The following is a 27,180-nucleotide window of genomic DNA, read 5'->3' on the forward strand; positions in this document are numbered from 1 at the left end:
TTTCCAGGCAAGGATACTAGAGTGGGTTGCCATTCCCTTCTCCAGGGCATCTTCCCAACCCAGGGATCAAACCAGGGTTTCCTGTATGGCAAGCAGATCTTTACCTTCTGAGCCACCAGGGAAGCCCCTCAGGGTATTAATTCAGTATAAACTATAATAAAGGACAGCTGCTAAGACTTTCATCTGATGTGGGACCAGGGTATGTATTTAATGGGGAAATGTTCAAAACTCTTCAGATGTAGGTCTAATAAATCAGTTAACCTGAGTGATTTATTTTGAGTTCAAGAACAAGATGCAATCATCAGTCACACGAGTGATTTCCCCAGAAATTTCCTTCAGAAGGCAGTATCAAAACGGGAGTTTCAGAAATTAGCAATTGTAGCACTCCCCTATATGCTGAGATTACTCTTAAGAAAAGGCAATGTTCACTTGAATTTAGAAATCTAGATATGCTTTTATGTTTTATTTATAGTCTCATCAATTATAAGACTATCTCAATAAGTTGTTTAAATATCTACCTTTTAAAGATATAATAAGATAATCATTCCAATGAATTCCATGACCTAGAATACTAACTTACCTAATCATATCTGTCACATTCAATCAAAAGAGGACAGATTCATCTCACACATTAACTCCCAATCTCTAACTACATAGGTCTCCTTCTTAAAAGAGGGAGGAAATAGCAAGAATTTTCAAAGATAATAGATGGCTTAGGAGTATTAGTGCCCAGTAAACACACTTATGGTACACATAGATCTTAAAAATTAAAGGGAAGGGATTAAAATACGCTGACTCATCCACAATAAAAAACTAAGTTTCCTTTTCTGTAGTTAGTTTATAACTACAAACGAAAAAAAATAAATAAACTTCTCTACCTCAAAACACAAAACATAGACACAGTTTTGTGATGCTTTGTTCTATACGTAAGAGGGAGGAAATGAATAAAATAATCAATATTTTCAAACTTTTAAAGATTTTATTTACAGACACTTTCTTCTTGGGTGATCATTAATCCAATATCAAAGAATTACTATTTTATTATTACTATTTTATTATCTCTTCCTTTGGATTTGAGTAAGAACAATGCTACCATTCACTTTATCACTTTTTTGTGATAAAGATGCTTCTTATATTTCAATTAACAATTATTCCTCTTCATATGCTTAAAACCCTAGGCAATAAGATACAACAAATTTGGGGTTATAAACTTTATCATGATGATTATATTTGCAAATGAGCCTTCAAAGTGAAGTTAAGAGTGGCCTAAATGAAAGAGTCCTCCAGCCAAAGATGTAGCAATACAGACAGAACTGAAAATCTTAATATTATCTAACTCCCTAACTCCCCAAAATGAACAGGCTTAGCTTGCCACTGCAGATTCAAAATTCAATGCCACAAAAAGAATAGTTGGAGACTTCAACATACCAGTTTCAATAATCGACAGAAAAAAACAGAGAAACAACATGGAAATCCAAGACTTAAATTAACACTGGAAACCAACTAGACATAATAGACACGTATAAAATACTCCACCAAACGAAGAGTGAAAGTGAAAGTGAAGGTCACTCGGTTGTGTCTGACTCTTTGCAACCCTATGGACTATACAGCCCTATGGACTATACAGTCCATGGAATTCTCCAGGCCAAAATACTGGAGTGGGTAGCCTTTTCCTTCTCCAGGGGATCTTCCCAACCCAGGGATCAAACCCAGGTATCCCACATTGCAGGTGGATTCTTTACCAGCTGAGCCACAAGGGAAACTGAAAAATACTGGAGTGGGTAGCCTATCCCTTCTCCAGAGGATCTTCCAGACCCAGGAATTGAACCAGGGTCTCCTGCATTGCAGGCGGATTCTTTACTGACTGAGCTATGAGGGAAGCACCAAACAAAGGCTGAATATATATTCTTCTCAATATATGTTCTCCAGAATAAAACATATGCTAGACCATAAAACAAACTTTGGCACATTTTAATGTACTGAAATCATCTATTCTCTCCAACCACAATAGAATAAACTTAGAAATAAGAAACAAAAAGAAATCTGGGAAACTCAAAAACATGTGGAAAATAAATAACATGCTCCTCAAAAACAAATGAGTGAAAGAAAAAAATCAAAAGAGAAATTTTAAAATATTTTGAGATAAACAAAAAAATGAAGATACAACATACCAAAATATGGGGTTCAATTTAAAAAGTGCTTAGAGGAAAACCTATAGTTGTAAATGCCCGCATTTTTTTAAAAAAAGAAAGATTTCAAATTAAAAGCAAACCTTCAACCTAAAGTCATCAAAAAAGAGTAAATTAAACCTAAAGCAAGATAAATTTATTTATCATGTAAATAAATAAAATGTACAATTAAAAATGGATAAAATCAAGAAAACAAAAAATGAATGAAAATCAACAAAACTGACAAATAGGTAATTAGATTTATACTCAAATTACTAGAAATAATACTGAAATTACTAGAATCGGAAATGGAAGAGGAGATATTACTAAGAACTTTACAGGAATAAAAAGGATTGCCAAGGATTGCCAATAAATTAGGTAATCTATAAAAAATGGACAAACTCATAGAAAAACCAAACTACAATACTGACTCAAGGAAAAAGATACAATCTGAATAGATTTGTGAGATTGAATCAGTAATCATAAAACTACCCACAAAGAAAAACCCAGGCCTAGATGGCTCAACCAATAAATTCCGCCAAGTATTTATCAAATAACTAACACCAATTCTTCACAACTCTTCAAAATTAGAAAAGGAGGGAACACTCCCCAGCTTTCTTTATGAGGATAGTATAGTGAATGACAAAACCAAGCAAAGAGATCATAAGAAAAGAAAACTACAGACTTATATCTCTTACAAATGTGGATGCCAAAATTCTCAGCAAAATAGCAAACCGAATCCAGCTACTAAGTGAGGTTTATCCCAGAAGTCTAAGATTAGATTAACATCTGAAATCAACTAATGTAATGAACTGATCACATATCAGTAGAATAAAAAACAAAAACCATAGGATCTTTTCAATAAAGCAGAAAAAGCATTTGACAAATCCAAGATCTTTTAATGATTTTTTAAAAATCCAACTAATAGAAGCAAACTTCTTCAACCTCATAAAGTATATCTATGGAAACCCCACAGCTAGCATCATCCTTAGTGATGAAGGACTGGATGCTTTTCCCCTACCATCAGGAACAAAGCAAGGACACTATCAAGAAAGTACAAATACAACGCATGGAGTGGGAGAAAGTTTTTGAAAATTACTTATAAGATTTGCATCTAGAATACATAAAGTACCCTTAGTAGTGCTGTAGTCACTCAAGTTGTGTCTGACTCTGTGATCCCATGTTCTGTAGCCTGCCAGGCTCCTCTCTCCATGGGATTCTTCAGGCAAGAATACTGGAGTGAGTTGCCATTCCCTTCTCCAGGGAAAGTACCCTTACAACTTAATAATGAAAGACAAATAACCCAATTTTAGAATGGGTAAAGGATCTGAACATACATTTTCTAAAAACTGGATATGAGTTGCTAATAAGCATATGAAAAATGTTCAACATTATTAATCATTGTGTTGTATGTGTTCAGCCCCTCAGTCCCGACTCTTTGAAACCCCATGGACTGCAGCGTGTCACACTTCCCTGTCCTTCACTATCTCCCAGAGTTTGCTGAAACTCATGTCCATTAAGTCAGTGATGCCATCCAACCATCTCATCCTCTGTTGCACTCTCTCCTTCTGCCTTCAATCTTTCCCAGCATCAGGGTCATATTAGTCATTGCATGTGTGCATGGTAAGTCGTTTCAGTTGTGTCCGACTCTTTGCAACCCTATGGACCATAACCCACCAGGCTCCTCTGTCCAAGGGATTCTCCAGGCAAGAATGCTGAAGTGGGTTGCCATGCCCTCCTCCAGGGGATCTTCCCAACAGAGGAAGATGGAACCAGGGTCTCCTGCATTGCAGGCAGATTCTTTGCCTTCTGAGCCACCAGGGAAGCCTGTCATTAGGGAAATGCAAATCAAAATCACAATGATCTATACTTTACATCTACTCAAGTGGCTAGAATCAAACAGTCTGACAAAAATAAGAATTGGCACAGATGTGGAGAAATTAGCCCCCCCATACTTGTATGAGAATATGGGAGGAAAACCATAGGCAGCCACTTTGTTATTCAAAGGCAGCTACTTTGGATAACAATTTGACAGCTTCTCAGATCTTTCCCAGGTGGCACTAGTGGTAAAGAACCCGCCTGCCAATGCAGGAGACACAAGAGATGTGAGTTCGATCCTTGGGTCAGGAAGATCCTCTGGAGTAGGAAATGGCACCCCACTCCAGTATTCTTCCCTGGAAAGTTCCATGGATGGAGGAGCCTGGAAGGCCACAGTCCATGGAGCCTCAGAAACTCAGACAGGACTGAGAGGCTGAGCACAAGCACAAACACACAAGCAAACAGTTCAATGGTTCAACTTAGTTACCATTTGACCCAGAATTCCACTCCAACGTATACAAGAGACATGAAAACACAGGTCCATACAAAAAATCTCACATAAATGTATAGGAGAGCATTACTCTTAAGAGCCCAAAAAATCCAAACGCCCATCAACTAATGAAAATACACTAAGCCCGTTACAAACGAACAGGTTCTGTTCCAAGAGCACATTCTGTTCCAAGTCCAACGTGTTTGAAAGTCAGACAAAGTTAGGCTAGGTACCCAACTAACACAATTGGCTGTGCAGTACTCTACTGTAATAGGTGCATAACACTCTTCACACAAATAATACCTTAAAATGTAGGAAACATTTTTATATAGAAAATATAAAGAAAACATTTTTAATCCTGTAGTGCAGTACGTTGAAAAGTACAGTAGCACAGTAGCACAGGGAGCACACAGGGGTGGCTTCGGGTGGACAGACAAGAGGAACTAACGACTGGAGGAGGGAAAGGGAATGCGAGATGGTAGACCCGAGGGTGATCGGCAATAGGAGGCGGAGCGCAAGCAGCCAGTTCACTCACACCGCGGGTAATGGCACAGGTTCCGGTTCTTTGCTCGATTCGATTCTATCTACCCTCTTGAAAAAACAATCCAGTGATGTCCGGGTAGTAGCTCTTTTTTTTTTTTTCTCATCACAGATAACACAGTTGTGCTGGGTTGCATTCGGAACGGCTGCTGCAACCTTTGTGTATCATTCTACGCTCAAGTCTTGAGCCTCAAAAACTAACAGTGCCTCCTCGAAGGACGAAAATCCCCTGGCCATTTCCTGCATTGTGAATCTTTTCTCAGCAGTATCAGCTACACCACCACTGCTTTTATGCTGGCTTCTGGACATCCTGGGCTTGAAATAAAGATACTGTACCAGTGTACTCTACACAGTACTGTACAGTAAAGTACATAAAGGCACCCCTTGTAGTGGATGCATGCATATGACAATGTACTGCAGACACATGAACATCCACGACTGTGCATGTGAATGCACATTTGTATGACTGAAAGTTCAAAACTTGAAGGTTCATATCTAGGGTACTTACTATGTAAACTGAATGTGGCATATCTGTACAATGGAATATCATTCATCCATAAAAGTAAAGTATACTACATGCTATCAGTATATCTTGAAAACATTCTGCTGCATAAAAGAAGCCAGTCACATAAAAATGCATAGTATATGATTCCACTTACATGAAATATCCAGAATAAGCATATCTACACAGAAAGCAGAGAACTGAGAGTAGATTGTAAGAAGGATAGGGAGGTATTAGCTAAAAAATACAGGGTTCCTTTCCCAGGTGATGAGATGTTTTAAAATTGATTATGGTGATGCTTGCACATGTCTGTGAGTAGTCTAAAAACCATAGAATTCTACATCTTAAGTTTGCAAATTGTATGGCATGTGAAATATAACTCAATAAAGCTTAAAAAATACCAATTCAATGCTCAACAAACATTAGAAATTTACCCAGTTCTCTGCTACCTCTGATGGTGAAGGAAATGGCAACCGACTCCAGTATTTTTGCCTGGGAAATCCCACAGACAGAGGAACCTGGAGGGTTATAGTCTGTGGGGTTGCAAAGAGTCGGACATGACTGAAGCAACTTAGCATACACACACTGCTACCTCTGAAAGCTTCCCTCTGCAACTCCCCCTCCTAGTCTCTCAATTCGGAGAAGGCAATGGCACCCCACTCCAGTACTCTTGCCTGGAAAATCCCATGGACGGAGGAGCCTGGTAGGCTACAGTCCATGGGATCGCTAAGAGTCGGACACGACTGAGTGACTTCACTTTCACTTTTCCCTTTCATGCACTGGAGAAGGAAATGGCAACCCTCTCCAGTGTTCTTGCCTGGAGAATCCCAGGGACGGCAGAGCCTGGTGGGCTGCCGTCTATGGGGTCGCACAGAGTCGGACACGACTGAAGCGACTTAGCAGCAGTCTCTCAATTCAGAATATGTGGGCAATTTGAGTTTGCATAAGCAGATTACATAGATTATAGTGAATTACAGATCTCACCATCTTTTCTATAAGCATGCTAACTTAATTCTGTATCTTGATTTCTAAAAGTCTTTAAGAGTTGTGTTTGGCTCACTAAAGGAGATTAAGCCATGTGCTGAACTGATGTGTTATAAATCAGGAGCCCTCAACCCCTGGGCCACAGACTGGAACTGGTCAGTGGCCTGTTAGAAACCAGGCTACAGAGAAAGAGGGGAGCAGTGTGTGAGCATTTGAGGCTTTACTTGTATATACAGCTGCCCCCATTACTAGCTGGGAAAAAATGGAAACAGTGACAGATGTTATTTTGGGGGGCTCCAAAATCACTGCAGACTGCAACTGCAGCCATGAAATTAAAAGATGCTTGCTCCTTGGAAGAAAAGCTATGACAAACCTAGACAGCATATTTAAAAGCAAAGACATCAGTTTGCTGATAAAGGTTCATATGGTAAAAGCTACGGCTTTTCCAGAAGTCATGTACAGATGTGAAAGTTGGACCATAAAGAAGGCTGAGTGCCAAAGATTTGATGCTTTCGAATTATCGTGCTGGTGAAGATTCCTGAGAGTCCCTTGGACTGCAAGGAGATCAAACCAGTTGATCCTAAAGAAAATCAACATGAATATTCATTGGAAGGACTGATGCTGAAGCTGAAACTCCAATACTTTGGTCACGTGATGCAAAGAGCAAACTCACTGGAAAAGACCCTGATGCTGGGAAAGATTGAAGGGGAGAAGGGGATGACAGAGGATGAGATGGTTAGATGACATCAGTGAATCGATGGACATGAGTTTGAACAAGCTCTGGGAGTTGGTGATTAACAGGGAAGCCTAGCGTGCTGCAGTCCATGCGGTAGCAAAAAGTAGGATACAACTGAGCGACTGAACTGAACTAAACCAAGGAGTGCTTGAATTATTCTGAACCCATCCCCCATTCTGTCCACAGAAAAATCTTCTTCCACAAAGCCAGCTTTTGGTAGCAGAAAGGTTGGCAACCACTGCTATAAATTAAAAGTGGAGTTCAAAGATAAATAATGAATTAATCACCAAGATTTTCCATAGTGATCTAAAGAAGAAAGAAAGGAAAGAAAATGACTGGAGGATAAAATCATTTGTGGGGCTTGCAAGGATCCTTAGCCATCTAATCCATCCTCTTCATTTTATACAAGAAAAAACTGAAGCCCAGGAGAATTCAGAGTCTGATTCAAGATCATGCATCCAACGATGACCAATCATCTCAGTCTGCCCAGGTATGGGACAGACAGGGGGAAAGGAACGGAATTCCCAGTGTTAAAACTGGGAAAGTCTTGTCAAACCGCAAGAAGTTGGTCACCTTATGTTGATAGTGGCAATTAATTAGAGTCTACAGCAGCTACTGACTCCTAACCCCATGGTTCTCCCTTCAAGATCATATTGTCTCAGAGACAGAGCTCTCTGCTTTGAGGAAACTTCTGAGCCTACTTTCCAGTGACTGCCCTCTGGATGAGAATTTTTCAAAATTCAAATTAGACTGTAAGTTAACTTTATTATATGAATATATATTTATATCTCAAGATCAAGTATTATTTTGCCCATAAATTAATCATTTACCAAGATACTTATATATGCGATATATATAATATAATATATAAGATACTATAAACTGAACATCATATCACTTTTCATTGTATCACATTAATTACAGCGAGATTTAAATTTTTGAATATCCAGAACTGATGTTTGCTATAACATGCTTCTGTGAAACACGTATGTGGTCTTCAGAGTCTTCATTATCACTGAGGTGAATCACACCAAAACACAAATATGTAAACAAAATCTATTTTGAGTGATTAATCCACCCCCTTTCCTAGATGCTGCTGTTATTTCATCACAGGCATAAAGATACTTGTATAGACTTCTTTCTTTTTGCCTACCTTAACCAACTGCTGCCCACATGTCCATCCTAGAAACAAATCTGACAGAAGAAAAATAAAATCCTTTATAGCCAAAGGCTACAGGTTTTGTAATCTGACGTCTAGGAACAGAGCTGAGAAGTATACGGAGTCAGTGCAGCGAATGAAATAGTATGTCAAAATTTTCATTTGTGCTCCATGATGGATAGAGGAGCAACAGCATTTGTTATATTCTCAAAGGGGTCATTGAACCCAAAGAAGAAATTTAGCCGTAAATCTTTCCCAGAACAATGTTATTTCATACTCTCTGCACAAGACACAAAAGCAGAATAAAATGGCTAAACCCAACTCAATAGGGAAGATTGATTAATCCTTGATTAGCACTCCAGAGAACACAGAAAAATGATGACATTCTCACAGAAAAGAAAAAAAGAAAAAAAGGATTGGGAACAAAGGTACTCAGAGGAAGAACAGAAGCAAAGCAGAAGCATAAAACCTTTTCAAATTCATATGGGAAAATAATAGAGTGAGGGGGAAAAGATCAAGATACTGTTGAGGAGTCTGTCTACCTGAAGCGACTGAAACAGTAGATGCCATCATGAGTTTAATTAGGTAAAATGTAAATGTCCCATGCACCATTACATTAAGGTCTAAGCTCAGTTTAGTTGCTCAGTCGTGTCCGACTCTTTGTGACCCCATGGACTGCAGCACGCCAGGCCTCCCTGTCCATCACTAACTCCCAGAGCTTACACAAACTCATGTCCATTGAGTCAGTGATGCCATCCAACTATCTCATCCTCAGTTGTACCCTTCTCCTCCTGCATTCAACCTTTTCCAGCATCAGGGTCTTTTCAAATGAGTCAGCTCTTCGCATCAGGTGGCCAAAGTACTAGAGTTTCAGCTTCAACATCAGTCCTTCCAAAGAATATTCAGGACTCATTTCCTTTAGGATGGACTGGTTGGATCTCCAAGCTGTCCAAGGGACTCTCAAGAGTCTTCTCCAACACCACAGTTCAAGAGCATCAATTCTTCAGCACTCAGCTTTCTTTATAGTCCAACTCTCACATCCATACATGCCTACTGGAAAAACCATAGCTTTGACTACATGGACCTTTGTTGGCAAAATAATGTCTCTGCTTTTTAATATGCTGTCTAGGTCAGTCATAGCTTTTCCTCTAAGGAGTAAGTGTCTTTTAATTTCATGGCTGCAATCACCATCTGCAGTGATTTGGGGGCCCAAAAAAATGAAGTCTGACACTGTTTCCCCATCTATTTGCCATGAAATGATGGGACCAGATGCCATGATCTTTATTTTCTGAATGTTGAGCTTTAAGCCAACTTTTTCACCCTCCTCTTTCACTTTCATCAGGAGGCTCTTTAGTTCTTCTTCACTTTCTGCCATAAGAGTGGTGTCATCTGCATATCTGAGGTTATTAATATTTCTCCAGGCAATCTTGATTCCAGCTTGTGCTTCATCCAGCCCAGCATTTCACATGATGTAGTCTGCATATAAGTTAAATAAGCATGATGACAATATACACCCTTGACATACTCCTTTTCCTATTTGGAACCAGTCCGTTGTTCCATGTCAAGTTCTAACTGTTGCTTCTTGACCTGCATACAGATTTCTCGGGAGGCAGGTCAGGTGGTCTGGTATTCCCATCTCTTTAAGAATTTTCCACAGTTTGTTGTGATCCACACACTCAAAGACTTTGGTATAGTCAATAAAACAAAAGTAGATGTTTTTCTGGAACTCTCTGGCTTTTCCAATGATCCAACGAATGTTGGCAATTTGATCTCTGGTTACTCTGCCTTTTCTAAATCCAGTTTTAACATCTGGAAGTTCATGACTCACGTATTGTTGAAACCTGGCTTGGAAAATTTTCAGCATTACTTTACTAGCATGTGGCTAGGCTAAGTCACTTCAGTCGTGTCTGACTCTGTGCGACCCCATAGACAGCAGCCCACCAGGCTCCTCTGTCCCTGGGATTCTCTAGGCAAGAATACTGGAGTGAGTTTCCATTTCCTTCTCCAATGCATGAAAGTGAAAGTGAAGTTGTTCAGTTGTGTCCAACTCTTTGAAACCCCATGGATTGTAGCCTACCAGGCTCCTCCGTCCATGGGGTTTTCCAGGCAAGAGTGAGATGAGTGCAATTGTGCAGTAGGTCGAGCATTCTTTGGCATTGCCTTTCTTTGGGACTGGAATGAAAACTGACCTTTTCCAGTCCTGTAGCCACTGCTGAGTTTTCCATATTTGCTGGCATATTGAGTGCAACACTTTCACAGCGTCATCTTTCAGGATTTGAAATAGCTCAACTGGAATTCCATCACCTCCACTAGCTTTGTTCATAGTGATGCTTCCTAAGGCCCACTTGACTTTGCATTCCAGGATGTCTGGCTCTAGGTGAGTGATCACACCATCATGATTATCTGGGTCACAAAGATATTTTTTGTACAGTTCTTCTGTGTATTCTTGCCACCTCTTCTTAATATCCTCTGCTTCTGTCAGGTCCATACCATTTCTGTCCTTTATTGAGCCCATCTTTGCATGAAATGTTCCCTTTGTATCTCTCATTTTTTTGAAGAGATCGCTAGTCTTTCCCATTCTATTGTTTTCCTCTATTTCTTTGCACTGATCACTAGGAAGGCTTTCTTATCTCTCTTTGCTATTCTTTGGAATTCTGCATTCAAATGGTATATCTTGCCTTTTCTCCTTTGCTTTTTGCTTCTCTTCTTTTCACAGCTATTTGTAAGGCCTCCTCAGACAGCCATTTTGCTTTTTTGTATTTCTTTTTCTTGGGGATGGTCTTGCTCCCTGTCTCCTGTACAATGTCATGGGCCTCCATCCATAGTTCATCAGGCACTCTGTCTATCAGATTTAATTTCTTGAATCTATTTCTCACTTCCACTGTATAATTGTTAGGGATGTGATTTAAGTCATACCTGAATGGTCAATGGTCTAGTGGTTTTCCCTGCTTTCTTCAATTTAAGTCTGAATTTGGCAATAAGGAGTTCATGATCTGAGCCACAGTCAACTCCCAGTCTTGTTTTTGCTGACTGTATACAGCTTCTCCATCTTTGGCTGCAAAGAATATAATCAATCTGATTTCGGTGTTGACCATCTGGTGATGTCCATGTGTAGCGTCTAAAGGGATGATAATACAACAAAGACCTGCTGTTATACGATAGAACTTGTTGCTGTTGTTGTTTAGTCACTAAGTCATGCCCAACTCTTTTGCGACCCCATGGACTGCAGCCCATCACACTTCTCTGTCCATGGAATTTTCCAGGCAAGAATACTGGAGTGGGTTGCCATTTCCTTCTCCAGGGGATCTTCCCCATTCAGACAGCTGGAAGCAAAGACATCACTTTGCTGACAAAGGTCCGTATAGTCAAAGTTATGGTTTTTCCACTAGTCATGTATGGATGGGAGAATTGGACCATAAAAAAGGCTGAGCACTGAAGAATAGATGCTTTTGAACTGTGGTGTTGGAGAAGACTCTTGAGAGTCCCTTGAACCACAAGGAGATCAAACTAGCCAATCCTAAATGAAATTAAACCTGAATATTTACTGGAAGGATTGATGATGAAGTTGAGGCTCCAATACTTTAGCCACCTGATGCGAAGAACTGACTCATTAAAAAATACCCTGATGTTGGAAAAGACTGAAGGCAAAAGGAGAAGGGGGTAGCAGAGGATGAGATGGTTAGATAGCATCCCTGATTCAATGGACATGAATTTGAGCAAATTCCAGGAGATAGTGGAGGACAGTGAAGCCTGGCGTGCTGCAGTCTAAGAGATCGCAAAGAGTCAAACATGACTCAGCAACTGAACAACGAAAAAATGTCCCAAAGCACAATGAGAAATTGTTAACACCTGACAGGTTTTCACTAACAAACCAGGGTAAGTGATTTCTCTTCATCATTTGAACATTTACCTCTCACTCTTGGAAAACACATTTTGATGTTGAGAAAAAGCAGCTTTCTTTTCCTGACAGTCCTGAGAAAGCAGTTAAAAAGTTTTAAATCTCATACGCAACTGTAAGCAGGCAATAAATTTTTCTTCCAAAACCAATCTTTGCATGATTGTGCCCAGAGGCAAGGGTAAAGCTGGAAGATAATCAACTTGTCCTTTACACTTTAATTTTCTTAGTGACTGGTATTAAAAAGAGTCAACCATATTTTCATCAAGTATCTCTTGTGTTCTCAAACTTAAAGCAGAGACTGAATATGTGAGTTACAACACAATAAATGTGTGGAATAATAATGATGAATACTAATCATAGTTAAGCAGGTGATATTGAAATGAAGGAAATGTTATAAATTTAACAGTAAAATGTGTCATTCTTGTAATAAAAGAAAGAAAAACATTGCTGCCCCATCAATAAGGAAATGTAGTTATGATATTTTTCTGAATATTTTACAAACCAGACAATTTTTGTTCCAAGGCCTTCTTTCTGCTCTATTTTTTCATTTTATGCTTGCCTTCATAAATCAGTAGTTTTAATTAAAGATTTTCAGCAGACATTTTCTAAAATATATTCATAGACTGTGCATCACCAGTGAGTGCATGAATACGTTTACTATACTTGCACAGTAAAATTATTTTGTGGCTTTCCACAATTCTTATATAAGAAAATATCAATATTTATTATAAACTTTGGCACTTCTAAAAAATGTTTATGCTCATTAGATGCAATGTTAGTGTAAATATAATTTTCTAGGGGGCAGAAATTTTGTCTTCTGAGTAATTTACACAAGGTTTAATTTCATGCATACTCAAGTACTTAACATTATTCAATGAGACAAAACACTATAATGATGCTAGCTCACTGTTACTTAAACATATCTCAGGCTCATACTTTTCCATGCTAGTGGATGAAAACTTTCAATGAGAACACTACCATAAAATCAAAATCTGAGGAAAAAGCACAATTCAAATTAATTTACCATTACCAGGATATTACTATTAATTAATATGTGCTGAATAGTATCTTAAGTACTATCAAGTTTACAAAGCAACATACTATATTTTATATGCTATCTAGGAGTGTGAAAGACGCTTGAAAATGCAGAAGAAACGACTGGGAAAAAAACATAAATTAGTAAAAGCCAAATGTGAGATGACAACAATAAATGCTAGAGAAATCACAGCAGAAAAACATTTCCTTGAAGAAAAGTTGAGGAAAGTTTCAGGAAAGAGGTCAAACCAGTGCTGACCTTTAAATATAAAAAAATGATTTTGAAATCTTAAAATATTACCGAGACAAGGAAGTAGAATTAGTAGATTTAGGCATGGACTTAGTTCATGGAGGAAGATGATAAAGAAATTGACTGGAAGAGATAGGCTTCACTCCAGCAAAAGAGTATGGATCAATAGGGTCCACGGGTAATACAGGACTACAAGGGGAACAACTGTTAGGAGTAAAAGATAAAACCTAATAAACAGCACTTGAAAAGAGGCTCTAATTCTCAGCACAGAAGGTGTCATAAAACAACCCTTTGTTTAATACCAAGAATATTTCACTGTGGAAATTCTACTTTATAGTAGATTATTAGTTCTTCAATCAAGAATAAGGCAAGACAGAAAGGGTGTCAAAATTACACTCAGAACTTTTTCATATAACTTGTACCTGTGTGTGGTGTCTAAAACAGCCCTTTAAACCCATGTGCCAGAATCTCTGGAGGGGAATGCAGTGCGTCTAACAGAAAACAGCTCTACATAGACTCTACTTCAGATGAGAACCACAGCAGAAGGGCTTTGAAAGACCACATAACGGCACCCTTAATCAACAACCCACTGCAGGACCAATATATTTTCTTACCCCAATACGCATGACATTTAGATGTACAGAGTAGCTCTCCCCACATCCTACTGTTCTCACCAAATACAAGGCATGGTTTAGTTTTCATTTGCTGTACCAAAACCAAACATCTTAACCAGAAGCAAGCAACTGAAATTGAGCAATGTGACACCATGGGAACATAATAATATCAGCTGTCATTTAAAAAGCAAAAAAAAAAAAAAAAAAAAACCTACCCAAAAAACAGTCAAGAGGTCAGAGACACCACAGTTTTATAGCCTATGTTAACCTTCCATGACATAGTTTTTTGCATCATCTCTTGGCATTACTATACCTCTTTAAAGATCTAGTAAATGGAAGGAAAATTCTCTCATTGAAAGGGTGTCAAATAGAAACATACAAAACAAATGAGCTCATCTTACTATTTATCTAGTAAATGAATATTTCATTTACTCTAAGGTTTAGTGGAGCATTTAGGGCTCTTGTCTTTGTCTTTTGTTTTTCTTTACAGAACTTAGAATTTTCTGGATTGAAATGCAGGGAAATACATAATTTCATAGCATGGCACATCCTATGGATACCCAGAAAATACCACATCTTGAATTGAGGACCACCAGCACAGATTGCCCATGGCCTTGCTAGTTATTAGGGACCAAAGAAACAAGACCCTCTACATAGTCCTTTCTTAGGGCATTTGAGAAGGCAGATTCAACTAGGAAAAGAAAATGGTGGAAAAGTTTTAAGCAAATACCTCACGTCCTTGCTTCTAGGATACATGCTTTCCGTATGAATATTTCTAAAATTGGGATCCCTTTTTCCATAGGCAAATATACTGGATATGGAAGCTTCTCCCTAACGATGCAATTGATGACATCTTAAAGTGTATATCATCTTAGAATCAAGAAAACTTTTTTTATAAATGAGAATATAAAGCAGAGAATTTTCATGTGGGTTTGTGAGGGCACAGAGTCAAGACTGGACAGTCCACAGTCAGGCTGATGAGTGAATTCTGTGGCTTTTTTCCCACCTCCAGCCTTCAACCACAAGCCCAGTTGATGTGACTACCATAAAGCATTTCTGACAATGCCTCCTCACAACCATTTTATGATGAGCTCTGCCTCACATATGGAGGATTATCCATGAGAGATATGAAGGGATGTGAGCAATGCCCAACACTGAAAAGCCAGAAGCATAATGCAGAGTTCTGACTTTATCCCAGAAGGAAGAATTACCTCTGCCACCCCCACCTCTCATTCATGTAGTCACTTATCAATCCATTTATGACAATGTAAACTTTTTTTTTCTCTTGTTTGTGTCATGAAAAGAAATATCAAGTCAACTCCTGGTATTATTTTGGGAACAGAATGCTGTTTTAGAGAGAAAAATGACCCGGAGAAAAAGTGTCAGGATACAAGGACCTGGATTTTCACTCTAGCTTCTTCACCTGAGTTTTATACAAATGATTTAACCTTGCCTTGACTTCTTTTGATGGTCCCTAGCTAAGAACATCCAACAGAGAAAAATAAAACACTGACTCACTTCCCAGGGATGTTTTAAGTAGAAATGAGTAATATTTTCAAAGGCTTTACATTGCTATTATTAAAGTTTGGAATTTCAAAATCAAAATGGCTTAATTTTCTTTAAGTTACTTGCTTCTATAAAGGCACAACGCTCTTGGGTTTAATAGAAAATTCATCAGAGAACAAAGCAGAATCTGCAATGGTGAGAGGGTTGGGGGAGCAGAAAAGAGCCTGTGGAAAAGGAAATAGCCACAGAAACCAAATCTGAAAGTTCATACGAATGATATACCACCACCTATGAGCTACTTTAAGCAACAAGCTTCCTTTCAAATACAAAGCTTCTTAGCCACTCTCCATAGTCAGTCCTGAATTTACATGATGGTAAAATTCACAGGGGCTTACCAGGTGGTGCTAGTGGCAAAGAATCCACGTGCCAAAGCAGGAGACGTAAGAGGCATGGGTTCAATCCCTGGGTTGGGAAGATCCCCTGGAGAAGGACACAGCAACCCTTTCCAGTATTCTTGCCTGGAGAATCCCATGGACAGAGGCGCCTGGCAGACAAGCCCACAGAGTCTCAAAGAGTCAGACACAACTGAAGTAACTTAGCACACAAGCACGCAATATTCACAGATCCAAAGCTTAGCAGCTGCCTAGATCTGAAAAACTGGGCTTTCATTTATAAGATTGTGCCAAGAACTGTTTTTGAGAAACAAAGCGAAGGGTAAACAGCTATAAATTAAAAAGGGCAAATAGTCGTCAATTGCCTTGTGACCACTTTAAAGCCATTAATATAAATATAGATTTTTCTCCTCGAGGAAAAATGTGAGAAGCAATCATGACTGGATAGTCTCCACGTGGGGAAAAAGCTCTAACTGTGTAAATTAACCAGTTATCAGTAGATCAAGAATCAGATTCAATCATGGAAACACTTCTGCAACTAGGAATGACTTTAACAAAATCAATCTTACTCAAGGTGAAGAGGAAAGTTTGAAAGTTCAAAGCACACATAAGGGCTCCTTCTTCTTAATTACTAACTTAATTACTAACCAACATAGTGGGAAACACTCTTTAATGGAATTAAAATGTTACACTAGAAACTATTTAATGCAAAAGAAGGCAGTAAAGGAGGAACAGAGAAACAGGAGCTATATAGAAAATAAATAGCAAAATAGCAAATGCAACTCCAACTATGTCAATAATATCATTAAATGTAAATGAATTAAGCAACTCAATCAAAGTCAGAGATTGTCAGACTGGATTAAAAACAAGCTCCAACTATTTGCTGTGCAGAAAACACACTGTAGATTCAAAGATAAAAAAATTCTGAAAGTAAAAGGACAGGGAAAGATACATGATGCAAAAAACAACCACAAGAAAGCTGGAGGAGCTACATTAACATCAGCCAAACTAGATGCTAAGACAAACGAAAAAGTTACTAGAGAATAAAGATTTTTTTTTTAAAAAATTAGTTTATTTATCTATTTTTTAACTTTATAATAATAAAATGGTCAATCTATCAGAAACACAATTATAAACATAAGCATTTAACAATAGAACCCCCAAAATATACAAAAACTTACAGAACTGAAGGGGGGAATAAATGACTCAACAGCATCTGTTATTTCTTTCCAGAAGGACAGAAAAATTAGAGAGAAGATCAAAAAAGAAATAGTATTGAACAATACTATGAAACAACTAAGACCTGACAGACATGTATAGAATGCTCTAACCAACAACTGTAGGGTATGCATTCTTCCCAAGTACACACAAAAATGTCTTTAGGATCCACTATATGCTGGATGGAGAGGGAAATGGCAACCCACTCCAGTACTCTTGCCTGATAAATCCCATGGATGGAGGCGCCTGGTAGGCTGCAGTACGTGGGGTCGCGAAGAGTCGGACACAACTGAGCAACTTCACTTTCACTTTTCACTTTCATGCATTGGAGAAGGAAATGGCAACCCACTCCAGTGTTCTTGCCTAGAGAATCCAGTGGACAGAGGAGCCTGGTGGGCTGCTGTCAACAGGGTTGCACAGAGTCGGACACGACTGAAGCAACTTAGCAGCAGCAACAGCAGCAGCATGTGCTAGATGATAAAACAAGCCTCAGTAAATTTTCTAAATAAAATCATACAAAGTGTGTCTACCAACTAGAATCATGGAAGGAAATAATCAATATAAATCAATAACAAAGGAATTTAGAACACTTGCATATATGTGCACATTAAATAACACCTTTCTAAATAATCAGTGGATCAAAGAAGAAAAAAGAGAAATTAAAACCTTTGAAATGAATGAAAATAAAAGCATAACATACTAAAACATGGCATGCAAATAAAGCAATGCTTAGAAGAATATTTACAGTTAGTAATGTCTATATTTTTTTTTAAAAATTTCAAATCAGTAACTTGCCTTTCATCTTAACATACTGGAAAAAGCAGATCACATAAAGGCAAAGCATGCAGAAGGCAGGAAGTGATAAGCATTACACTGGAAATTAATGAAATGGGGAAGAGAAAAGGGAAAAAGAAAAATCACGAGACCAAAACATGGTCTTTTGAAAGGACAATGTTAGCAAAACTTTGGGCTAACCGACCAGGAAAAAAAAAAAAAACATGAGAGAAGACTCAAATTGCTAAAATCAGGAATGAAATAGGAAATATCACCACTGATCTCAAAATATTCAAAAAGATTATAAGGGAATACTGTGAACTCATTATATAACTTTTAAAAATGGACAAATCATATAACTTTTAAAAATGGACAAACTCTTAGAAAGACACAAATTACTAAAACTGACTCAAGAAAAAATAGAAATTCTAAACAGACTTATATAATTAAGGAAGTTGCATTAATTACTTTAAAGCTTCCCACAAAGCAAAACTTAGACACAGATGGCTTCGGTGGTGAATTCTACTAAAGATTTTTTTAATTAATAACAATTTTTCACAAATTCTACTCCTCCAAAAAAAAGAGGAAGAAAATAGTTCCCAAGTAATTCTATGAGTTGTCATCTTGGTAACAAACCAGACAAAGACACTGCAAGAAAACTATTGACCAATATATTCTACTTATATAGTCTCAAAAAGTCTCAATAAAATAATATCAAACCAAACCCAGTAACATATAAAAAGGATGATACATGATCAAGAAGAATTTGTTTTAGGAATGCAAGGTTTGGTTTAACATTAAAAACTCAGTGTAATACTTCATATCAATTTGGAGAAAAAAGGACAAAAACCAAATGATCACATCAACAGAACCAGAAAAAACTAACACACTTTCCATGACAAAAACACTCAACAAACTAGGCATAGAAGGAACTTCCTCAATCTGATAAAAGGCATTTACTAAACAAACAAATAAAAAAACCCACAGCTAACATTATATTTAAAGATGAAAGACTGAATACCTTCCTCCTAAGATGAGAACTAAGAAAAGAATATCAACTCTTGCTGCTTCTACTCAGTGTGGTACTGGAAGTTCTAGCCAGAGCAATTAGGTAAGCAAGAGAAATAAAAGGCATATAGATCAGACAGGAAAAAGTGAATCAATCTCCATGTGTAGATGAGATGATCTTATACATGGAATACCCTAAGAATCCATTAAAAAACTGGTAAAAGTAATAAATGAGTTTATAATGTTATAGGGTACAAGAATAATATACAAAAATCAATGTGCTTCTATATAACAGCAATGAGCAATCAAAAATGAAATTAACAAAATAATAGTAATAAATAGAGTAAAATACTTAGCCATAAGTGTAAAACTTGTACTCTGAAAATTATTAAACATACATGAAGAAATTTAAAATATTTAAATAAATGCAAAGACGGCTATATTCATGGGTAAAAGACTAACTATCTTTAAGATGGCAATATTCCCCAATTGATGTACAGAATCAACACAATCTCTGCCAAAACCCCAGCTGAATTTTTGCAAAATTTGATGAGTGAATCTGAAAATTCATATAAAAATGCAAAGGACCCAGGACAGTCAAGACAAGCTTGAGAAAAAGAAGAACAAAATAGGTGGATTCACACATCTTGATTTCAAAGATTTTCACAAAGCTAATGTAAACAAGACAGTGTGGCACTGGCATAAGCTTAGACATATAGATCAATGGAATAAAATTAATAAAATTAAATTAATTAAGAATAAAATGAATCATTGAAATTAACACTTTAATAAAATTATTAAAAATAAATCCTCACATTTACAGTCAATTGATTTTCAAAAAGAACATAAAACAATTCAATGGGGAAAAGTCTTTTCAAGAAATAGTGCTGGGACAGCTGTATGTAACAGAATGAAGTTGAACCTCTTCCTTATACTATACACAAAACTTAACTTCCAATGTATATTATATGTAAATATAAAAGCTAAAGCTACAAAGATCCTAGAAGAGATAGGGTTAAATTTTAGAGACCTTGGGCAAAGCAAAGCTTAGTGCCTGAAGTATAAATGACTAGGAAAAAAAAAAGATAAATTAGGCTTCATCAAAATTAAAACCAGTTGTTTTAATTGGGCTTTGAAAGGGGCTTCTCAGGGGGTGCTAGTGGTAAAGAACCCGCCCGCCCACCAATGCAAGAGACATAAGAGACACAGGTTCAATCCCTGGGTAGGAAGATTTCCTGGAGGAAGGTACAGTAACTCATTCCAGTATTCCTGCCTGGAGAATCCCATGGACAGAGGAGCCTGACGAGATGCAGTCCTTAAGGTCGCACCAAGTCTGACAAGACTTATTAGTGCGTACGTGCTTTGAAGGATACCTTCAAAAGACAATCCACAGAATGGGAGAATATTTTTACAAATCATAAATATGATGAGACTTGTATCTAAAATATGTAAAGGACCCTTACTACTCAATAATAAAAACAGCACAATTTAAAAATGAACAAAAGAGTTGAATAGATATTTCTCTGAGGAGGCAATACAAATGGTAAATATGCACATGAAAAGATGCTTGGGCATCAGTCACTAGAAAAATGCAAAGCAAAATCACAATGACATACTACTTCATACACACTGTGAAAGCCACTCAGTTCAGTCAATCAGTTCAGTCGCTCAGTCATATCCTACTCTTCGCAACGCCATGGACTGCAGCACTCCAGGCCTCCCTGTCCATCACCAACTCCCAGAGTTTACCCAAACTCATGTCCATTGAGTCGGTGATGCCATCCAACCATCTCACCCTCTGTTGTCCCCTTCTCCTCCCACCTTCAATCTTTTCCAGCATCAGGGTCTTTTCCAATGAGTCAGCTCTTCGCATCAGGTGGCCAAAATACTTTAAAAAGCTGAGCTTTAGCTTCAGTATCAGTCCTTCCAATGAATATTCAGGACTGACTTCCTTTAGGATGGACTGGTTGGATCTCCTTGCAGTCCAAGGGACTCTCAAGAGCCTTCTCCAACACCACAGTTCAAAAGCATCAATTCACTGGCGCTCAGCTTTCTTTATAGTCCAACTCTCACATCCATAAATGACAATTGGAAAAACCGTAGCTTTGACTAGACGGACCTTTGTTGGCAAAATAATGTCTCTGCTTTTTAATATGCTATCTAGGTTGGTCATAGCTTTTCTTCCAAGGAGTAAATGTCTTTTAATTTCATGGCTGCAGTCACCATCTGCAGTGATTTTGGAGCCCCCAAAAATAAAGACTGTCACTGTTTCCACTGTTTCCCCATCTATTTGCCGTGAAATGATGGGACCAGATGCCATGATCTTAGTTTTCTGAATGTTGAGCTTTAAGCCAACTTTTTCACTCTCCTCTTTTCACTTTCATCAAGAAGCTCTTTAGTTCTTGCTTTCTGCCTTAAGGGTGGTGTCATCTGCATATCTGAGGTTATTGATATTTCTCCTGGCGATCTTGATTTCAGCTTGTGCTTCATCCAGTCCAGCATTTCTCATGATACTCATTATACTCTGCATATAAGTTAAATAAGCAGGGTGACAATATACAGTCTTGACATACTCCTCCTGATTTGGAACCAGTCTGTTCCATGTCCAGTTCAAACTGTTGGCTCCTGACCTGCATACAGATTTCTCAAGAAGCAGGTCAGGTGGTCTGGTATGCCCATCTCTCTGAGACTTTTCCACAGCTTGTTGTGATCCACCGAGTCAAAGGCTTTGGCATAGTCAAAGCAGAGATCAAATTGGCAAAATCTGTTGGATCATCGAAAGCTGCTCAGTTGTGTCCAACTTTTTGCAACCCCATGGACTGTAGCTTGCCAGGTTCCTCTGTCCACAGGACTCTCCAGGTAAGAATGCTGGAGTGGGTAGCCATTTCCTTAGGATAGGTATAATTAAAAAGACAGATAGTAACAAGTGCTGGCAAGAATTTGAAGAAATTGGAATCCTTACATATTATTAATTCTCGAGTATTTGAAAAACAGTGCAGCCACTCTGGAAAACTGTGTGACAGTTCCTCAAAATGTTGGAGTTATGATATGACCCAGGAATTCTACTTGTAGGCATATACTCTAGAACAATGAAAGCACGGTCCAAAAAAAAAAAAAACAACACAATCCACATAAAATCTTTTAGATGAAAGTTCATAGCAACATTATTTGTAACAGCCAAAAAGTAGAAATGACTCAAACAACCACGAACTTGTCAAGGGATAAACAAAATGTAATATATCCATACAATGTAATATTATTCAACATGAAAAAGTCACAATATACTGACATGCTATATAACACAGAGAAATCTTAAAAATACACTAAGAAGCTAGACACAAAAAGTCCAACTATTATATCATTTTATTCATCTGAAATGTCCAGAATAGGAAAATTCATAAAGACAGATAGTAGATTAGTGGTTGCCTTAGACTGGGAGGTCAGGGAGGAAATGGGATGTGATTGCTGACTGGTACATGATCTTTTTTGAGGGATGATGAAAGTATCCCAAAATGGATTGTGGTGACAGTTTCATAATTCTGTGAATATACCAAAAACCAGAGCTACACACTTTAAATGAGTAAATTACATGAGGTACAAATTATATCTCCATAAAGCTCTGTGTGTGTGAGAGAACTCATTTTTCACATCATATTCTAATTGTTGCACCAGTCTTTCAAATCCCTTCCTGCTCCACAATTAGATTTTACACTACCTCCTCTTTTCAAAATTGTATCCAACTGTATGAGTGATCCCTGGCTGTGTAACAAACTACCTCCAAATTTAGCATCTTAAAACAGCAAACATAATTATTTCACAGTTTGTGTGGGCCAGGACTCTAGCAGTGGCTTAGCTGCATCCTCTGGCTCAGCCTCTCGACATCTGCCAACACTGTAGCCATCTAGATTTGACTCAGAAAGAATTTGCTTCCGACTCACCCACATGGCTGTTGCAACACCTCAGTTCCTCGCTGGCTATTGACCGGAGACATCACATCAGCTCCCTGCCACAGAGGCCACCGGGGCCACAGGGCAGCTCATCACCTGTCAGCTGACTTCCTTCAGAGAAAGTGATGGTGCAACAGAGAGAACAGGTCGGAAGTCAGGCTCTTGGAAATGGAGCCCCACCACTTTTGCTGTACTCTATTCCTTAGAAGTGAGTCACCAGACACAAGCCACACGTAACGGAGGGCATTACACACGGGCATAAATACCAGAAATGGGAGTTAACAGGGCCATCTCAGTGGCTGCCTACCACAGCACCTTACCCCCTTCAATCCAGGCAGCACTATTTCCTCACCAACTCACAAGCATATTTCACTCATTCCTGCCCCCGTGCCTTTACTCTTAACTTACTTTACCCCTTTGTCTAACCCCTTTACCAATTCAAAGTCAGACCATAATTCAAGAGGGAGCTCATATTCCACGTGTTCCATGAAACTTTCCCTGATTACCCTTTATTACTCTCAACTCCTTCATGTTTTATAATTATACTACATAATTTGCCCCTTAATTATCTGCTGCCTGGCCTTATTATTCAAAGTATGTTTCTTCTGACAGCATATGCTTCACCTGAGAGTCTGAGACGTGCAGTATCTTGGGACTCTCTCCATCTCTACAGAATCAGAATCTGCATTTTAACAAGATTCCCAGTGATTTTCATGTGCATAAAAGTTTGGGAAACATCCCTGGGCTATACCATCCATCGCTTTACCTGTGTAGGTCTCATATCCCTGACTACGTTGTAAGTATTATACTTAGGAGACTATTAGCATTTCTTATATCTCTTCCACTCTTACACACACACACTTACACACACATACACACCACACACTTAAGCATATTAAACAGTCTAGTGCTGAACACATAGTAGAAGAACGTAAGTTAAACCTGCTGAAAAAGAAACACCACTGTGAACTGACTTGAGTTTTAAAAGAGTAGAACAATAGATGAATCAAAAGAGCCCAACTATAATCACCTCTGCTATTCATCAGTGTGACTTCAAGCAAGTCATTTAATTATTTTGCATTTCCATTTCTTTTTTTAAATATTTATTTATTTGGCTGTGCCAGGTCTTAGTTGCAGCACATGGGATCTTTTTTTTTCAGTTGTACCATGCAAATCCTTAGTTGTGGTACGTGGGATCTAGTTTGCTTACCAGGGATTGAACCCAGGCCCTCTGCATTGGGAGCATGGAGTCTTAGCCACTGAATCACCAGAGAAGCCCCTGCATTTCCATTTCTTTATCTGAAAAACTTTTCCTAGCATCAGGGTCTTTTCCAATGAGTCGGCTCTTTGCATCAAAAGTAGCGGAGCTTCAGCTTCAGCATCAATCTTTCCAATGAATATCCACAGTTGATTTCCTTTAGGATTGACTGGTTTGATGCTGGGAAAGACTCGAAGTAAAAGAAGAAGCAGGCAGCAGAGAATGAGATGTTTAGATGGCATCACTGATTCAATGTACATGAATCTGAGCAAACTCTGGGAGAAAGTGAAGGACAGGGAAGCCTACCATGCTGCAGTTCATAGAGTCACAAATAATCAGACACAACTTAGCAACTAAACACACACACATCTGAAAAATTAGGGGTTTCTCCAATTTTCAATCCATTTCAAAATACTTACTAATCCACAGTAAAATTAGAAAGAATATAATTTGATATTGCTCAAAGAGTAAGAAAGAATTTTGGAATCAAAAGAATCTAAATGTCATCAACAAGAACATCAGTAATTCCTGCACTGTCGATGTGGAAAAGGTTGCTTAGTCCAGGATCATTTAAGAAAAACCAGGTAACTGATGTCCTGTAGTTTATTCCTCTCATAACTTACATACCATGCCAAATGTTTACTCAATTGAAACATAAATTGTTAAAGCTTAAAATAAAGTTTTGGGTGGAGAACAAAAGGCTAGCTAGGAGGACAAATGAAATCTGCCCTATCTGACACTCTGGGAATGCCCCACACTACTTAACTCTACCCTAGGAAAAAAGACAAGCACTGAAAGGCAAGGACTTTGACTCCAAAATAAAATTATGAATTTCCACCTGGGCTCCAACATCTTCTACTATAAAAAGAGGAGTTGGATTTGTTATCCAAAGCAGCAGAACTAGTCTGAGTGGATAAGAGTGGACACCAAAATAAGTTGTTTTGTTCTTTTTGTAAGGCAGTCAATTGAATTTCTTCTCCTCCCTCTAAGGAAGCAAGGTCCAATCCCACCCACAGAGTTTAAAACTGGCATTTCCCCTAAGAACCTGGACTCTTACATCTTACCTTTTGATCTCTAAATCTCTTCAAGTTCAAGGGCTCAACCTGCTCTTCAGGAATAAAGGATTGCACTTCCCCTGTCACTGCAGCTGTGTCTTGTTCCCTCTGCTTTGCCCTTCTAGCCTCCCTCCTCCTGGAGAGGGGGACACTTCCCCAAGGGGATATGTTCACTGCACACATTTTTTTAAGGTTCTTTATTGCCAGAACAAGGGCAGGGTGTGGAAAATTGGCATCACTGTGATACAAAAACTGAACATCTGTGGGTGGGAGAGCGAAGAGCTGTGGTTTGAGCTGAGAGGCTGAGTTATGGGGCCACACATGCTCCCACACTTATTTGTTTAAAATGCATCACAGCCCTTCCTTCCTGCAGGACTGCTCCAAAAGGCAGAGTCCAGCTACCTACCTTCAAATTTATGAGAGGAATGATGATAATGATGATGATAATAACAGTAATAACACTGGTAATTGGTGCTGTCGGCTGCCCCTGAACAGAAACATATTTTTGGTTTCTGTCCTCAGGCTCCAAAGTGTTTCACATGATGCAAATTGGCTAAGTGTAGTCAGTATTTTGGCATTTTCATTTAATCTAACTGCCCACTCCCCCATCTTGGCACTGACTTGCACTTTGAAATGTATTGTTGTTCCTGTGAAAACTGGACAGCAAGAACTATTACCAGACTTTGAGATCATTCAGGGCACGCAGGTTCCAAGAGAATCATTATCCCAGAAGCACAAAGTCGAGAGTAAACAAGAGAGCTCAAAATCCACCTAAAGAGAGAACTCATGTACCCTTCTGGCAGCTAAGTTGTGCCTGCCACCAAACACTGCTTTGGTAACACTGTCCTGAAATTGCTGAATCTGCCAAGCTCAGGCACCTGGTCAGAAACAGCAGAGCCAACACAGAGCAAAAACGTGAGCGAGAATAACCGTGGATCAGGGATAGGGACCTGGGTTCTAGTCCCAGTTCCACCACTAACTCTGAGCTTGAGCCAGTGGTTTCTCCTCCCATGCATGCAGGTTTCTATCCGTGAAATGAGTTGAACACCATCGTATTTCTCAACTTGTCTATAAATATCTAGCAGGACACTTGTTAAAAATACAGGTTTCCATCCTGCTTCCCTGGAGATGCTGGTTCAGTAAGTCTTACAATGAGGTCTAGAAATCTGCATCTTAACAGATGACCCAGGAAAGCCTCCAGAAAGGCAAATGTATGAGACATTGGACCACACGATAACTAAAAGCTCTCCCAGGTCTGCAGAAACCAGTTAATTAATGGTCACTATTAAGCTTACACTCCCTACAAAGCCCAGCTAGATCCTGGAGATGATAAGAATAATAGCTGCCATTTATACAGGGCCAGCCACTATTCTAAATGCTTTGCATAGTGAACTATTTTCATCTTTGCAACAACCCTGAGAGGCAGGTACTATTATTATCTTTATTTAAAGATGCAGAAACAGATGCATGGAGATGAAGTGATTGGCTAAAGGTGACCTGGCCAATCAGGAAGTAGGGTTGGGATTCAAAGTCAGGCTATCCAGCTCCAGGGTCAGGCCCCCTGCAGATGATGCACAGTTCAGAATCTCCAGTCTTAGGCAGAAAGCAGTAAGAAAAGCCCTGTAGCAACTAATAAAGCAGTCTGACAATCATCTACTTCATCTGCATGAGTGTTTCAGGAGCCACCTATCGGAGAAACAGGGAGGCCAAGAAGGTAATGCTCTGGGCCCCACCTCTGCTTCAACCTGAGCAAACTGAGTTTTACCAGTTTGATTCACCAAATTCTATGTCAGATTTCATCTTGAGGGAAAAAAAGAGTTCTTATAAT

At 38.6% G+C, this 27,180-nt stretch overlaps 1 long non-coding RNA gene across 18 annotated transcripts in view; it reads right to left on the minus strand.

The window, feature by feature from the left end:
• Positions 1 to 27,180, minus strand: part of LOC145516377 (uncharacterized) — a 523,613-nt gene that overhangs the window by 369,018 nt on the left and 127,415 nt on the right. For 3 of the 18 annotated variants that reach the window (XR_014061349.1, XR_014061347.1, XR_014061337.1), the window contains one exon: positions 23,031 to 23,150. The exons of 11 other annotated variants lie outside the window; for them this stretch is intronic. This is a non-coding gene — a long non-coding RNA (uncharacterized LOC145516377). Of the gene's footprint in view, positions 1 to 20,913; positions 21,122 to 23,030; positions 23,151 to 27,180 lie in introns of those variants that run through there. 4 more of the 18 variants (XR_014061341.1, XR_014061345.1, XR_014061342.1 and 1 more) reach the window with 3 other exon arrangements.

This window comes from Giraffa tippelskirchi, chromosome 8 (genome assembly GCF_054371585.1).
Source record: "Giraffa tippelskirchi isolate mGirTip1 chromosome 8, T2T-mGirTip1v1.2.pri, whole genome shotgun sequence".
In the NCBI taxonomy this organism is placed as follows: domain Eukaryota; kingdom Metazoa; phylum Chordata; class Mammalia; order Artiodactyla; family Giraffidae; genus Giraffa; species Giraffa tippelskirchi.